At 41.0% G+C, this 16,378-nt stretch overlaps 1 long non-coding RNA gene across 2 annotated transcripts in view; it reads left to right on the top strand.

Moving 5' to 3' along the window:
- The window catches only part of LOC149449461 (uncharacterized), an 88,619-nt gene extending 77,327 nt beyond the window's left edge, over window positions 1-11,292 (top strand). For both annotated transcript variants that reach the window (XR_016315398.1, XR_016315397.1), the window contains exon 4: window positions 10,574-11,292. This is a non-coding gene — a long non-coding RNA (uncharacterized LOC149449461). The remainder of the gene's footprint in view (window positions 1-10,573) is intronic.
- The last annotated feature ends 5,086 nt before the right edge of the window (window positions 11,293-16,378 follow it).

The following is a 16,378-nucleotide window of genomic DNA, read 5'->3' as shown; positions in this document are numbered from 1 at the left end:
TGTGTGTGTTTTCAGCTCTCTGCCCCTTTTTTCTGAACTCTCAGACAAGCTTTATAAATTCAGCACTTTAAACAGACGTAGAGACGAGAAGGCTGCAGACAGGCAGCTAAAAATTATGTAGAAGGATTTGTTTTATTTCTGTGTATCACCCAAGGTCAGTCACTTCACTGCATGTGAGATTTACAATGACATTAAGCTAAAATCACTTTACCCAGTTCCCAACTGTTCTGCTTTTCCAGGCAGGGGTCACAGCCGTGCTGTCATTGGCTCCCTTATATGCCAATCCCCAGGTCCCCACCAGCGATTTCTGTCGACTGGCGGAGTGAGGGACAGGAGAGAGATCAACAACATAGATCTCTCTCCTGTCAGCAGGGATGTGTTGGTTTTATCTCCCTGTAAAACAGCACACAGTACCCCTAGTTAAAGAGCACACAGTTAACCCTTTGATTGCTCGAAATGTTAACCACTTCCTGCCCATTATCATTAGTACAGTGAGAGTGCTTTTTATTAGCACTGATCACTGTATTAGTGCCACTGTAGATGTCAGTGGCAGTTAGTCAGTTCCGACCCAGTATCAGTTAGTGTCAGATTGCCACTGCACTTTCACAGTCCTTCTATAAGAAGCTGATCGTCGCCGTTACTAGTACATAAAAAAAAGGCCAATATCTATACCATTGTTTGTGGACACTATAAATTTTCATGCCAACCAATTCATTTACTTACTGGTATTTTTTTTTTTACCAAAGACATGTAGCACATTTTGGCCTACATTTATGAAGATTTTTAAAAAATGTTTTTATTGGATATGTTTTATAGCAAAAACTAAAAAAAAAAAAAAATGTATGTGTGTATATATATATATACACACACACACACACACACACAGATACACACACATATTTGGTCTTTTTTCATTTACAGCGCAAAAAAAAAACCCAGTGGTGATCAAATACCACCAAAAGAAAGCTCTATTTGTGTGAAAAAATTATATAAATTTAATTTGTGTACAATTGTCAGTTAAAGTAGCGCAGTGCAGTATAGCAAAAAATGGCCATGAAGGGGGGGAAATCTTCTGAAGGGAAAGTGGTTATTAAGAACATATATTGTTTGCAATTTATTTCACGTAACACATTACCTGACAATGCAGGGGTTAAGCTGCATATCTCAGCAAGAAGTGGGGGAGGATCTAGGGCATGGTATTCTATGGTATGTTTGTAGACAGGATGGGTGTGGAGGCTTCTTGCAAAATGCCCCCTCCCCAAGGCATGTAAGATAGGCATATATCTGGGGAGAGGGTCTACAGAGCTTGTATTTATAAAGTATCCTCTTTCCAAGCAGAGGCACAGACAGTAGCTTATTTCCTGTCCGTTCTTAACTCTTTTCAGACGGTAAATGTAACAATCTCTGAGTGTACATGGTCACATTCAATGACAAGGTACTAATCATGCACAGGCCAGTATAAGAATTTAGTAGCATATACTTATACAGTTGGGAAATGTGATAAAAAATGACATTGCTCTCTCAATTAAAATGTAATTAAATTGTGATTACAATTAACTATATCTTAAATAGAATCTATCACAGGCAAAAGAACTCTGGAACATGCAGCAGTTCACTAATTGGATACATATTTCCACAGAGTCTGTTCATGTCAGGATTAATATTAGAACATAAAATTCACTTTCCTTGGCCATATTGATCAATTATTCCCAGTGCCCAGACACAAAGAAATATTGAGAATTTCAGCCTCCTTACAGCTTCTATGCAGTTTTTTTTTGGCAAAGGTGTACTAGATTTAACTAACAGGCTGCAAAATGCCAAATCTTCCATTAAGCCAGGGGTCTCCAAACTGTCTAAACAAAGGGCCAGTTTACTGTGCATCAGACTTTAGAGGGGCCGGGCCATCAGTGGGAGAAAACAATGTCCCAACTTTGGTATTAGAGGATATATTAGTGCCCCATCGTTGGTGTCAGTGGGAGGAATAGTGCCCCATTTTTGGTATCAGTGGGAGGAACAGTGCCCCATCATTGATGTCTGTGGGAGTAATAGTGCCCCACTGTACTCCACTGTTGATGTCAGTGGAGGAATTATCGTCCCATTGTTGGTGTCAGTGGGAGGAATGGTGCCCCAAGGGCTGGATGAGGGTATGCAAAGGGCAGCAGTTTGGAGACCGTTGCACTAAGCAGTAGAAGCATGAATTTTAGGACCACTTCACACTTTTCTGTTCTTGTATGTTGCATTAATATATATGCATTAATGTATGTTATACCAGGGCAGCCTATTAATTTGCATGGACAGCCAATAACTAGAAAAGAAAAAAAAACTACCTCCTGTATCATATCCTACTAGTATACCTGCCACTTTATCCAAAGCACCTTCAAAACTATATATATGTATAGTATATAAAATTAGTGTCTATTTCTAATATAGGTATAATCCTAACCAACCTCTTCGGTCTTCCATTAAAGCGGAACTTTAAAAAACTGCAAGCAGGCAGGCTTTTATTGCAGAAGAAACATGCACTGTCTCTTCTGCAATAATATGCCCCTACCTGCTTTCTTGCTGTCTCCTCCGGCACTGTGCAGCTTAGTTTACAGTGCCAGGCCAGTCTCCGAGTGCCCAGATGACGGCCTCCTGCGCAAGCACAGGAGTGATATCATCTCCTGCCAGCCAATGAAGAGGCCTGAGGACCTGCACTTGGATGAAGATGCCAGTCCAGGACCATTGGACAGGTAAGCATGGAGACTTTAGTTCCACTTTACGTAAAATACAATGCATGAATGTTTTATATATAACATCAGTTATTTTCACTGTGTTGTCCTGAATTTAAATTGTATGTAACCACTTCAATATTGGGCACTTTCACCCCTTCCTGCCCAGGCCAGTATTCAGCTTTCAGTACTGTCTCACTTTGAATGACAATTGCGCGGTCATGCAACACTGTACCCAAATTACATTTGTATCATTTTTCTGAGACTTTGCTAAACAAAATGACAAAAAGACTAAAAATTGTGAAAAAAAATATTTTTCTTCAATTCTGTTATAAAATTTTGCATATAAGTACATTTTCTTCTTCACTGATGTGGGCTGATGAGTCTGCACTGATGGGCCTTGATAGGCTGCACTGAAGGGCACTGATGAGGCAGCACTGATGGGCACTGATAAAGAGGCACTGATTTTATTTTTTGCTAAACAAATGAAAAAAGACTGGAAATTTTGAAAAAAAAATATTTTTCTTTGTTTCGGTTTTAAAATTTTGCAAATAAGTAATTTTTCTTCTTCACTGATGGGAGCTGATAAGACTGCACTGATGGGCATTGATAGACTGCACTGATGAGGCTGCACTGATGGGTACTGATTCGCTGCACTGATCATTAGGGTGATCAGTGATGATCTGATTCGCTGCACTGATCATTAGGGTGATGAGTGAATCAGTGCCTGATTAGCACTGTAAATGTCCCCTGTCACAAGAAAGCCAGTTATCGGCTTTCCTTTTCTCAGACAGTGACAGTGTTGAGGAAAGGAAATGCCGATAACCAGCATTTGTTTACATGTGATCAGTTGTGATTGGACACAGCCCCCTATACACACACAAATGTAAACTTATGCATAAGGTGAGCACATGTATGTAAGGTTATCAAACTCAACAGACTTTGAATCCAGTCAGATACAGCCACTATTTGGGTATCCTGACAATGACAGGTGTCAGCAGCTATCAAAACACACTAGTCAGCAGGAGAGATTTCCCCATCCATACTACTTAGCATGGATGGAAGAATCTATTGATTTCTCTCGTTTAGCCCAAGGTATGTGTTCCTGCTAGTACACTGACACAACAGACATAATAGGCCTATCTGCAAGGACATTTTCAATTAAAATAATTTCCTCTTTACCTAGATTTGACTTAGTCACAAGTTCCATGACCTGGTATGTCACCATGTGTCAGTGTACCAGCAATGTGTCATACTAATTTAACAGGCCCTGAAGCTCTGGAACTTCTAGGAGAACAACTTTCAGGCACTTAAGCCAGCTAGGTTTTCTGAGGCCATACATCCAGTTATGACTGCAGCAAAATCTTATATGTATCCTCTGACACAGGAAAAGAGCAATATATCCTAACATTTGTTTTTTCAGTTACACTGAAACCTCTACGAAATTACAGAAAGTAACCAGGGTGAAGAAGTACTACCTCTAGAGGCACGAAGAAAAAGAAGCTGCATGATGAGATGGCACCAGAGGGGGATTGTAGCCAGGAAGTACTGTTGGATGGAAGTCCAGCAGTCTCAGAATCCAGTGGGACAACAGCCATTGCAGAGGAAAGACTGGAGGAGACACTAGGACAATCAATTAAAGTGATTGTAAACCCTTATTTAACAAACATGTTATACTTACCTGCTGTGTGCAGTGGTTTTGCACAGTGCAGCCCCAATGCTCCTCTTCTCAGGTCCCCCGCTGGCATTCCAGCTCCACCCCCACCATAGCAAGTTTTAAATATTAATTAATCCCCACACTATTAATGTGTTTCACAATCTATAGGTGCTCAATAAATAAAGCAAACAAGAAATAAACAAAAAAATTAAGTAAAGATAGGTAGAATTATTTGTAGAGCTGCTGCCACTTGACAGTGCAATCACCACACATGTATGGGCATCACAGTGGCTAAGTGGTTAGCACTTCTGCTAAGCAGCCTCAGAGTCATCAGTTTAAACCCCAACCATGGCACTACCTGCCTGGAGTTGGCACTTTTTCCCTGTGCCTGCGTGGGTTTCCTCCCACACTCCAAAGACATGCTGATAAGTTATTTGGTCCTAACTAAATTGTCCCTAGTACACTATATTGCCAAAAATATTGGGACACCCTTCCGAATCATTGGATTCAGGTGTTCCAATCACCTCCATGGCCACAGTTGTAAAAAATCAAGCACCTAGGCATGCAGACTGCTTCTACAAACATTTGTGAAAGAATGGGTCGCTCTCAGGTGCTCAGTAAATTTAAGCATGGTACCATGATAGGTTGCCACTTGTGCAATAAGTCCATTTGTGAGATTTCCTTGCTACTATATACTCCATGGTCAGCTATTAGTGGTATTATAACAAAGTGGAAGCAACTGGGAACAACAGCAACTCAGCCAGGAAGTGGTAGGCCATGTAAAATGACAGAGCAGGGTCAGTGCATACTGAAGAGCACAGTGCGCAGAAGTCGCCAACTGTCTGCATAATCAATAGCGAAAGACCTCCAAACTTCGTGCATAGAAAGCTTCTTGGAATGGGTTTACATGACTGAGCAGCTGCATCCTAGCCTTACAGCACCATGTGCAATGCAAAGTGTCAGATGCAGTGGTGTAAAGCACACCACCACTGGACCCTAGAGCAATGCAGAAGTGCTCTCTGAAGTTAGACTCATGCTTTTCTGTCTGGCAATCTGATGGATATGTCTGGGTTTGGTGGCTGCCAGGAGAACGGTACTTGCCTGACTGCACTGAGCCAAGTGTAAAGTTTGGTGGAGGGGGGATTATGGTGTGGGGATGTTTTTCAGGGGTTGGCTTGGCCCCTTAGTTCCAGTGAAGGGAACTCTTAAGGCATCAGCATGCCAAGACATTTTGGACAATTTCATGCTCCCAACTTCCTGTTCCAACATGAGTATGCAGCAGTGCACAAAGCAAGGTCCATAAAGACATGGATGAGCAAGTTTCGGGTGGTGGAACTTGTCCTGACCTCAACCCGATAGAAAACCTCTGGGATGAATTAGAGCGGTCAGAGCAAGTCAGGCCTTCTCATCCAACATCAGTGCCTGACCTCACAAATGAGCTTCTGGAAGAAGGATCAAACATTCCCATAGACACACTCCTAAACTTTGTGAACAGCCTTCCCAGAAGAGTTGAAGCTGTTATAGCTGCAAAGGGTGGGCCAACTCAATACTGAATCCTACAGACTGACTGGGATGCCATTAGAGTTTATGTGCATGTAAAGGCAGGTGTACCAATACTTTGGGCAATATAGTGTATATGTATGTAAGAATTTGAGTTAGGGACCTTAGAAGGTAAGCTCCTTCAGGGCAGGGACTGGTGTGAATGTGTAATAAATATGTAAAGTGCTGTGTAAATTGACAGCACTATATAAGTATCTATAACAATAATAATAAATAATAATCAATTAAAAAGGGAAGTGCTCTACTAAACAAGTGAAACATTACCAAAACACTCTTATCACAACCACTATTTCAGTTAGTGACGTGCATCAAAATCCAATCATGCATAAGTCACATTCACGGTCCAATAAAATCATGACCAATTTCTGGAAAAAGTCCACAATGATATAAGTGTTTGAAATAGACTTAATCTTCACCATGACCTTCCAAAGCTCTCCCACCACCATGCCCAATTAGGTTTGACCTCACTGCTACTAAGGGAGGTCAAATAGCACTTTGGTAGAGACAGAGAAGATAAACAGCAATATGGTCCTCTCTCCAGCATTCCATTCCTCCTTCTGCAGCATTCATAGATCAGGAGCACAAAAGAGATCTCATGGCGCAAACTGCTTTGGTATTGATTAAAAAAGAATAAAAGTACACTTGCAGGATTTTTTTTTCTTATGACTTTTATGTGTCAGACGTTTCAATGTGAAAATACAACACAGAGCCTTGGGGCATCCCCCAACTCAAATATACAGTTTATAACACTTAACATAGAAAACCAATACCCATGCTCAAGGCTACTCAATAGACTGAAAAATGCTGTAGTACAATACAGTAATGATCAACAATACCCAGCCATTTGCACTATAAAGGCCAAAAATAAAGAATTCCAATAAAAGAGGTAGACCATTCTCCAAAGAGGGCTATAGGGATATAAAGCCCTATGGGCAATACTACAAATGCACTCCCAAAACACAAAGAACTTCATCAAGAAATTAGGCGAGGAGAACTGAATACCCGATCGATGTGTGACTCAGGAGTTGAGCCAAATATCCCATACCTTGTCAAATTTTTTGGGGGAAACCACGAGAAAGCCTGATTGCTATAGAAAGTCACCCACACACCATTGAGAAGAAGTGTCCGGGTAAATCTTATGCAGTCTTTGTGGTGTGAAATAAGCTTTATAGAGAATCTTGAATTGAAATGATCTCCAGGTCCAGTTCCTCCACCCACTACAAAGAACACAGAACATCCAGGCCAACGTGTATGGAGGGCAACAAAGCCCTACAAATTGTAGATAACGGTTTGCGCAGTGAGTCAAATTGAGCCAAATGAATCCCAGTGGTGCCAAACTGAGCCTTGTTACAGTTAGTCTGGCTGAAAAAAGACAAAAATCCATCCAGTTCAAGCGAAAAAAAAAATAATACCCACCATTGATGCAGAGGAAGGCAAAAAAACCCCCATCAAAGCATGATCCAATTTGCTCCTGCAGAGGAAAAAATTCCTTCCTGATCCCCGAGAGGCAATCGGATGTTGCCTGGATCAACTTTACCTATAAATGTTAGTATCCAGTTATATTGTGTGTATCTTGGAAAGAATCCAGGCCTTTTTAAAGCAATCCACTGAGCTGGTAAGAACCAACTCTGGAGGGAGTCTATTCCATATTCTCACAGCTCTTACTGTGAAGAAACCTTTCCATATTTGGAGATTAAATCTCTTTTCCTTCAGACATAAAGAGTGCCCCCTTGTCCTCTGTGATGACTTAAGGGTGAATAACTCTACATCTAGTTCACTATAACCACTGATGTATTTATACATGTTAAACATACCCCCCCTTTTTCAAGAGATAATAAAATCAGTTCCTTTAATCCTTCCTCATAGCTGTGCTCCTCCATGCGTCTTATCACTTTGGTTGCCCTTCTCTGCACTTTCTCTAGTTCCCCAATGTTTTTGTGTATTGGTGCCAAAAACTGAACTGCATATTTCAGATGAGGTCTTACTAATGATTTGTACAGGGGTAATATGATATCTCACTTTCTCTGGAGTCTATACCTCTTTTAATACAAGAGAGGATTTTGCTCGCTTTAGAAACAGCAGTTTGGCATTGCATGTCATTATTAAGCTTGTGATCTACCAGAACTCCCAGATCCTTCTCCACCATTGATTCCCCCAGTTGTACCCCCCCTAGTATGTATGATGCATGCATATTCTTAGCCCCCAAGTGCATAACCTTACATTTATCAACATTAACCACCTCCAGCCCGCCATATAAGGAAATGATGGGCGCAAGGCGGTTCTCTCGTTCTGGGAGGACGTCATACGGATCAACGATCATAGCGGATCACCGATCAACGGAAAGAGCCAAAGACGTTGGCTCGGTCATGTGATCAGCTGTGTCCAATCACAGCTGATCACATGTAAATAAGGAAATGCTGGTTATCTGCATTTCTCTCCTCATGAGCTGTTACGCTGACAGCTCTTGAGGAGAGGAGAGCCGGTAATTGGCATTCCTCAGAGGGGACATGTACACTGATCATCAGGGCCCTGATGATCAGTGTAGCCCCATCAGTGCCACCTGTCAGTGCTCATCAATGCCACCTGCCAGTGCCCATCAGTGCCACATATCAGTGCCTACCAGTGCACATCAATGCCACATATCAGTGCCCATTTGAGCTGCCTTTCAGTGCCACCTATCAGTGCCACCTATCAATTCCAATTAGTGCCACATATCAGTGCTGCCAATCAGTGCCGCCTATCCGTGCCAGTCAGTGCCGACTATCAGTGCCGCCTAATAGTTCCAGTCAGTGCCACCTAACAGTGCCAGTCAATGCCCATCAGTGATGTCTGTCAGTGCCCATCAGTGCCACCTACCAGTGCCTCCTCATCAGTGCCCATCAGTGCAGCCTATCAGCACACGTCAGTGAAGGAAAAAAATCACTTATTTACAAAATTGTATAACAGAAACTAAGAAAAAACTTTTTTTTTCAAACTTTTCTGTTGTTTTTTGTTTGTTTAGCAAATATGAGTACAATGTTGCATGACAGCGCATTTGTCATTCACAGTGCGACAGCGCTGAAAGCTATAAATTGGCCTGGGCAGGAAGGGGGTATAAGTGCCCAGTAGGCAAGTGGTTAAACCTCACTTGCCACATAGTTGCCCAATTAAACAGTGCATTGAGGTCGGCTTGTAAATTGAAGACATCCTGTAAGAACGTTATTACACTGCACAGCTTGGTGTCATCTACAGACTGAAATGGGATTTTTAATCCCAGACCCTATATTGTTTATAAATATATTAAAGTAAGGGTCCCAACACTGAACCATGGGGTACATCACTGACAACCCTAGACCATTCAGAGTATAAGTCATTAACCACTAATCTCTGAATATGATCTTTTAGCCAGTTTTCTATCCATATACATACACAATTTTCTAAGCCCATAGACTTTACCTTACACATTAGCCGTGTGAAGGGAACTGTGTCAAACACTTTTGCAAAATCCAAGTATACCACGTCCACCGCCACTCCTCTGTCCAAAGTTTTGCTCACCTCCTCATAAAAAGAAATCAGATTTGTTTGACAACTTCTGTCTTTCATGAATCCATGCTGTCTATTGCTTAAAATATTTTTTTCCAGAAAGAACTCATCTATGTGGTCTTTTATTAAACTCTCCAGTATCTTCCCAACTATAGAAGTTAAACTAACAGATATATAATTACTTGATAAAGATTTTGGTCCCTTTTTAAATATTGGCACCACATTTGTCTTATGCCAATCCAGTGGTACTACTCCAGTCATTAAAAGTCCCAAAAAATTAGAAACAATGGATTTGAAATGACAGAGGTCAATTCTTTAAGGACCATGCATGTATGCCATCCAGTCCAGGTGCTTTATTCACCTTTATTCTGTCTAAATATTTCTGGATCATATCAATTGTGAGCCAATGTGGACCATCTTGGGCCGTGTCAATACCATGCCCATTATGGACAAGAGCTCCCCTATGCTCCTTTGTATATACAGAGCTGAAGGTATTCAATAAATTTGCCTTCTCTTTGTCCCCAGTCACCCGCTCCAGATTATTTTGTAAAGGGCCTACATGCTCGGACCAGACCTTTTTACTATTAAAATAACTGAAGAATTTTTTGGGGGGTTGTTCTTTTGCAATCTTTCATTCGTTTTTAATTTTTGATTTCCTTTTTACATATTCTGTTATATTCTTTGTAATGTTTAAATGATCATAGCGTATTTTTATATTTAATAAAAGCTCTTTTCTTATTATTTATAGTTTTTTTAACTTTGGCTGTAAGCCACATAGGTTTGATTTCTAGCCTTTTAAATTTGTTGCCTATGGGAATATATTTTGCAGTGTGTTTACATACAGTCTTTTTGAAGAACTCCCATTTCTGTGTTGTGTTCATCGATGCCAATATTCCCTCCCAGTCTAAGTCTTGGAGAGCAGCTCTCATCCTTGGAAAATTAGCTCTCTTAAAGTTGAGTGTTTTTATTTTTCCTGTGTGTGCTTGTTGTTTACAGCGAACAATGAATGAAATCATGTTATGGTCACTGCTACTCAGGTGTTCTTTTATATGTATATTTAAGCATGGTGGAGCTGTAAGAACATGAAAAAGAAAAAATTGGGTAACTCAAATTTGTTTTTCAGGGTGTCAAACATTTCAAGTGTCCCCCCATCACACAAATGTTTCAGAGTTTTAATACCTTTAGAGGCCCATAATGAAGGATCTGGTATGGACCTGAATTCCGGAAGGGACTCACAGGATTTTTCATCCAATCATAAGTAGCAATCACAGGGATCCTCTACTGAACATTGGTGTCTATGCAAGCAAGATGGTGCCTGGTCCTCATCCAGCATGATGATGTCACGACCTACCAACTGCCTGACACGGTGCTCCCCTTCTGGGCTTTCACAAAGGCTCCTAAGAAGTGAGAGAGCTGCTGCTTTCGGGCACAGCTCTGGATTGAAATTAGGCTCAGGTAAATATAAGGGGGCTGGGGGAGTGGAGCTGCACTCAGAAGGTTTTTTACCATAATGCAGAGAAAACTTCTTTAACCTCCGTGGAGGTATTCCCGAGTGTAGCTCGGGATAAAGTTTCAGCACCACAAGCAGTAACCCCGAGCTACACTCGGTAATACCTTGCAGCGTTGAGAAATGTCCATGGTGTCCAAAAAGCATCCCTTTAGGTCAAAAGGGGTTTTAGACCAGCTAGAGAACAGCGATAGTAAATTAGAACTACTTGCAGAATTGAGTGATAATGATTCATGGGGAAATTCGTCATCAGACACTGAAAACGATTTTGCGACTTTGCTCAGTGATGTGCAAACTTGGCGCTATATTTCAAATTTTTTTTTAATTTACTTAAAGCAGTGGATCCTGCAAGTATATACACTCCATGTTATTGCATTATAACAACAAACAATTAAAGGAAAATTATCACAATTTTTTTATAGTATTTAATTCTTGACAGGACAAAGTATATTTAATAATTTGTCCCATGATCCTAAATGCCCTAAAACACTAGCTGCATAGTCAGACGGGGATTTCCCCCTTTGGGCATGGCCACCGAACACCCCAGTGAGCATGGAGATGGTTGCTTTGCTTCGTAATGGTTGTCTTTGGCTCCCAGCACTTGCCTAAGGCAAGTATTGGTTCAAGGAATGCAGAGGGAAGGTTGGGGCAAGGCTGACACACATCAAAAATGCAAAATGAGTGAAGTCACCTCTCTCTGTATTCTTCTTGCTGGTTCCTGCCTCAGGAAAGTGCTGGGAGCAGGAGACAGGCATTCACTATGAAAGTAGCCATTTTCTTGCTTGCTGTAGTGTTGGGTGGCTATGTGCCAAGGAGGGGATCGCCCTGTCCGACATTACAGCTAGTATTTTAGAGCACCTAGAAAGATGGGACAGAGTACTACATGAACTTTGTCCGATCTGGAGCTAAATAATGTTAAAAAAATAGTAATAATTCTTCTTTATTGTAATGAAAATGTAATTTGCATGAAAAAAAGAATACATCTGCAGAAACCACATCTAGAATGAGTTGCAATCTTGTTAGATATATGGCTTTATTAGCGCACAAAACATTTTTAAAACTAGTACTTGTATTTTATACTCATTTATTCAACTGTCTATATGGCCAAACTGTGGTGTGTTGAAGAAAATTTCTCCCTGTGATCAGCTGCTAAATGGTCACCTCTGAAACGTCCTGTGTTCCACACACCTTACCCTCACCAGCTACACTACAAGACACAGTAGTAACCTGTGTATAGGATACAGCTGTGTCTGTTATCAATTTAAAATAGGTCCAATAGAATGAGGCATTCCATGGGTAAATTTGACTTTTTATTTATCTCATGAAGTTGAATATTAGGGCATGTTGTGTCCAGAAGTGTGTCAAAGCTATATAAAGAATGTCACTGTCACTTTAGCAATCACTTAAATAATTAGAATACACTTTTTAAACTTATGTTTTGATGTACATTATACTGCTGTTGAAGAACTTATCTAGGTGTCCTCAAATGTGCTCATACAAGGTCATCCAAGATCCTCAACTGGCCTTTGCTCTTCTTTGTGTATGCAAAGGATGCACCTGATTCTGACACCCCATGTAATTATGCACAAGTGTAACCATTATCCATGTTAGCGCAGACATTCTGAACAGCCAAACCTCCAAGCAGTTGGAAGGCACTTGCTACACCATGCTCAGCTCTGCTTCAGGGAGGGGGAGATCATGCTGTTCATGTGTAGGTTTTGAAGGAGGAGGAGCTCTCACTCCTGCGATGAAGAAGGTGAATACTTAACGGGGCGAGGACAACAGCTGGGCCAAAGGAGCCTATGATTGATGCTATGGCTCCTAGAGTTCTCAGCTGTTGCGGAGTGCTACCTCTATTCTGCTGCAGATCACATGACGATGGGAGCAGAATAATAATAGGTAAGTACACAGATCTTTTTAACACAGGTTAGGCAGCATAGGTTGTGGGATTAATTTTAGGATTAGTTAGTGTGAGGCTGGAATTCTACTTTAAGGGTCCCTTCACACCTTTGAGGTGCCAGGCAGTACATTTCCACATGCACGTTAACACATGTTATGCCATGTTGTGTTAAGGTAGCCCATTCAATTTGTACCCCAGCACACTGTAAACAAGATTTCTCCTCTGTTTCCAAACCCAGAGCACCACAATGCACAGTTTGTGAGATTTTAGTCTCACTAATCAAAAAATGTTTGAGATATAAATAATTCACTTAGCAATAAATGTCCCATAAAAAAAGGTGAATGACAGAAGATCTGTTTGAAAATTAGCAGAAGATCTAACCATGGATCAATCTTTTTTTCCCCAGACGTGGCCATAGACACATATCTTTACATGGGATTTCCTTCAAAAGTAGTTCAATCAGTCTTAAAATTCATACAGGATACTGATCCTATTACCTAAGGTTTTTACTTTTCATTCTGAGAAGGTATGAGTAGGATAGGTAGTCTCAGCTTAAGGCCCCTTTCACAAGGGGCAGACTCCGCCTACGTTCTGCTTGCTCAGCAGGGAATCTGTCTGCTGATCCCTGCTGCGCAAGTGGATGACAGGACTGTATCTGCTTTGCTTATGCAGAGCGTTTACAGATACAGTCTGTAAACAGACTATCTGTCCATTTATACCCTACTAACATCCGATCCAGTGGACAGAAGGGGAATGGATCAGATCAGATTGAATGTAGGCAGGTGTAAATGGATATGTGTCCATTTACACCCACCACTCTATAGAGAAGAATGGAGGTTCTGATTGAGTCAGCCAGAAAAATGTCAGAACGTTAGTGTGAAAGGGGCCTTAATCATCAGGTTACTGATAACCCATAGTTCTCAAAACACTTGTGTCTGATTTTCCATGCCTAAAATTCTTAGCAACACCCATCAACGTCTGCCAACAGTTTGGTTGAACACAAGCTCCAATCATTCACAAAAAGAAGTAATTATGTTTGCACCCTTCTTACAGCACTGTATGAGTAAAGGTATATTTCTTAGGGGGAGAGAAAAATGAAGAGTGACTGGCAAGTGGGAAATACCCTAACCAAAGGCCTTCTGCTCAATCTGGAAAACTAATATAAAACTCAAAGTAAACTGCGTGGACTTTACTGATTTTAGCCAAAGGCAACATTTTCTTGACTGCATTAGCACTTCACTGAATGATTTTACTTGTTGCCTGAAATGGCTTTTTAACAGTGCTTTAGCATTCTAAACACAATGAGCAATGCTTACCAAAAGTGGTTTTCAAGAAAAAGGGTGCTGTAATATATCGCAATTAAATCTATTCTAGCTATCCTTTTTCTAGTGTTAATAAAATAAAGCAACAAGTGATGTAGAGGTTGTACTTAAAATTGTCCTCATCAGCGCTCTTTTTTTATAGAATATTTATAGTGGATTATAAATAAACTGTATTAAAGTCAGTATTGAGCTGCCACTGAGCAAAACAATTCCTGAGCACAAAATGCAGATAATAACTAGCTGCATATTGCAGCAAAACTAACTATTTGCTGCTAGGTTTAAGATTCCCGTAGATGTCAAATTATGGTGATCTGTTGAAAAGGACCTGAAATATCCTTTGTCCATACAATCTATCTTGTGTTCTATATTCTTCATATATATGGGCAATAGATACTCCAAGACTCTGCAAAAGCAATTAGAAAAGTAAAACCAATTCTCCAATAAGGCTGGCAAGCTTTAAGCTGGATGTAGACATGGGATGATCACCTAATCAGCCCAAATTTGGCTAGATCAAAAAACTAGTAAAAGAGAATTGTAAAGAAAGAGGTACTTTAGGAGCTGAAAAAGACAACTATTACTCTAAAAACTTCACGGACCTACATAAAATACTTAATAAAATGCCATGCCATTATCACATATAAACCTCAACATTCAGCATTCTTTAACACAAGAACCCAACACATCTTGTATGGTCAGATGTGCAATGGCAAAATCTTTTAGACTTTCAGAAGCAAATGATGTAACTGAAAAAGTACCAATACAAAACAGAGGGTTTTCTCCTCGGTGAATATCATTTGCAGTAACACAGACAGGGGCTAATGCATCTTAGGAGCAGAACAGCTGGGGGAATCAATGGTGGAGAAAGATCTGGGTGTTCTGGTAGATCATAGGCATAATAATAATATGCAATGCCAAGCTGTGGTTCTAAAGCTAGCAAAATACATTGTTAAAAGTGGTATAGACTCCAGAGAGATAGAGACATCATTTTTTCCCCTGTAAAAACCATTGGTAAGACCTCACCTGGAATATGCAGTTCAGTTCTGGGTACCAGTTCACTAAAGGAATATTGGAGAACTGGAGAACGTGCAGAGCAACCAAACTGATAAGAGGCATGCAGGAGCTCAGCTTTGAGGAAAAATTGACTGAACTGAATGTATTCTCTCTTGAGAAGAGGAGATTAAGGGGGGATATGATCACCATGTATACATTTGTAAGCAGATGATGTTGTGAACTTGTTGTTGAGTTATTCACTTTAAGGTTATTACAGAGGACAAGGGGGGCATGCTTTATGTCTGTATTATAAGATGTAATCCCTCATATGGAAAGGCTTCTTTACAGTAAGAGCAGTAAAAATGTGAAATAGCCTTCCTCAAAAACTAGTTCTGACCAGCTCAGTATATTGTTTTAAAAAGAGCTAGATGCATTGATGAATGCACAAAATATAACTGGATACTAACATCTATAGGCAATAATACCAGAGATTATTGATCCAAAGAATTCCATCAGGGAGATTAGGAAGGAAATTATTTTACCCCCACTGAAGCTAACTGGACCATGCCTTATAGGTGATTTTGTTTTGCCTTCCTCTGGATCAACTGTGGGTATAGAATTCTGGAGGTTTTCTATTTATTTATTCTATTTAGTTACTGTATTTTTCACTCCATAAGATGCATCCCCCCCAAAAAAAATGGGGGGAAATGTCTGTGCATCTTATGGAAGAAATATGGAGAGGCTGGCCCGGTATTCCCCCCGTTTCCGCCGCCGTGTTTGAATACCGGGATGGCCGCTCGGCTCTTCTGTGCAGCAGAACCTGCTCCTCGATCCTACTTGTTCCTCAGTCCAGCAGTGTCCTCACCAGCCATCTTCTCTCCCTGGTGCCGGCATCTTTAGTGTGGTAACCGGCTGTGACAGCTTGCGGCTTCACAGTCGGGTGCCCACTGCGCAAGTGCGAGAAGCGATGCGCTTTGTGAATGGCCCCGTAGTCTTCTGGGGCCTGTCACGTGTCCCAGAAGACTACGGGGAGAGAGGCAATCGCAGTAGAAGTGGGAGCGGGTACCTGTCAAATTCGGGTACCCACGCCCCAAAGGTCTATAGTCTCTGGTCATCTCCTGTAGTATGTCCACAGTCTCTGGTCATCTCCAGTACTATGTCCGCAGTCTCTGGTCATCTCCTGTAGTATGTCCGCTGTCTCTGGTCATC

The sequence above is a fragment of the Staurois parvus genome, unplaced genomic scaffold (genome assembly GCF_062004578.1).
Source record: "Staurois parvus isolate SC_StPar_1 unplaced genomic scaffold, SC_StPar_1.0 ptg000618l, whole genome shotgun sequence".
Taxonomy (NCBI): Eukaryota; Metazoa; Chordata; class Amphibia; order Anura; family Ranidae; genus Staurois; species Staurois parvus.
Note: the sequence above shows the minus strand (reverse complement) of the source record. Positions and strands in the feature narration are given on the sequence as shown.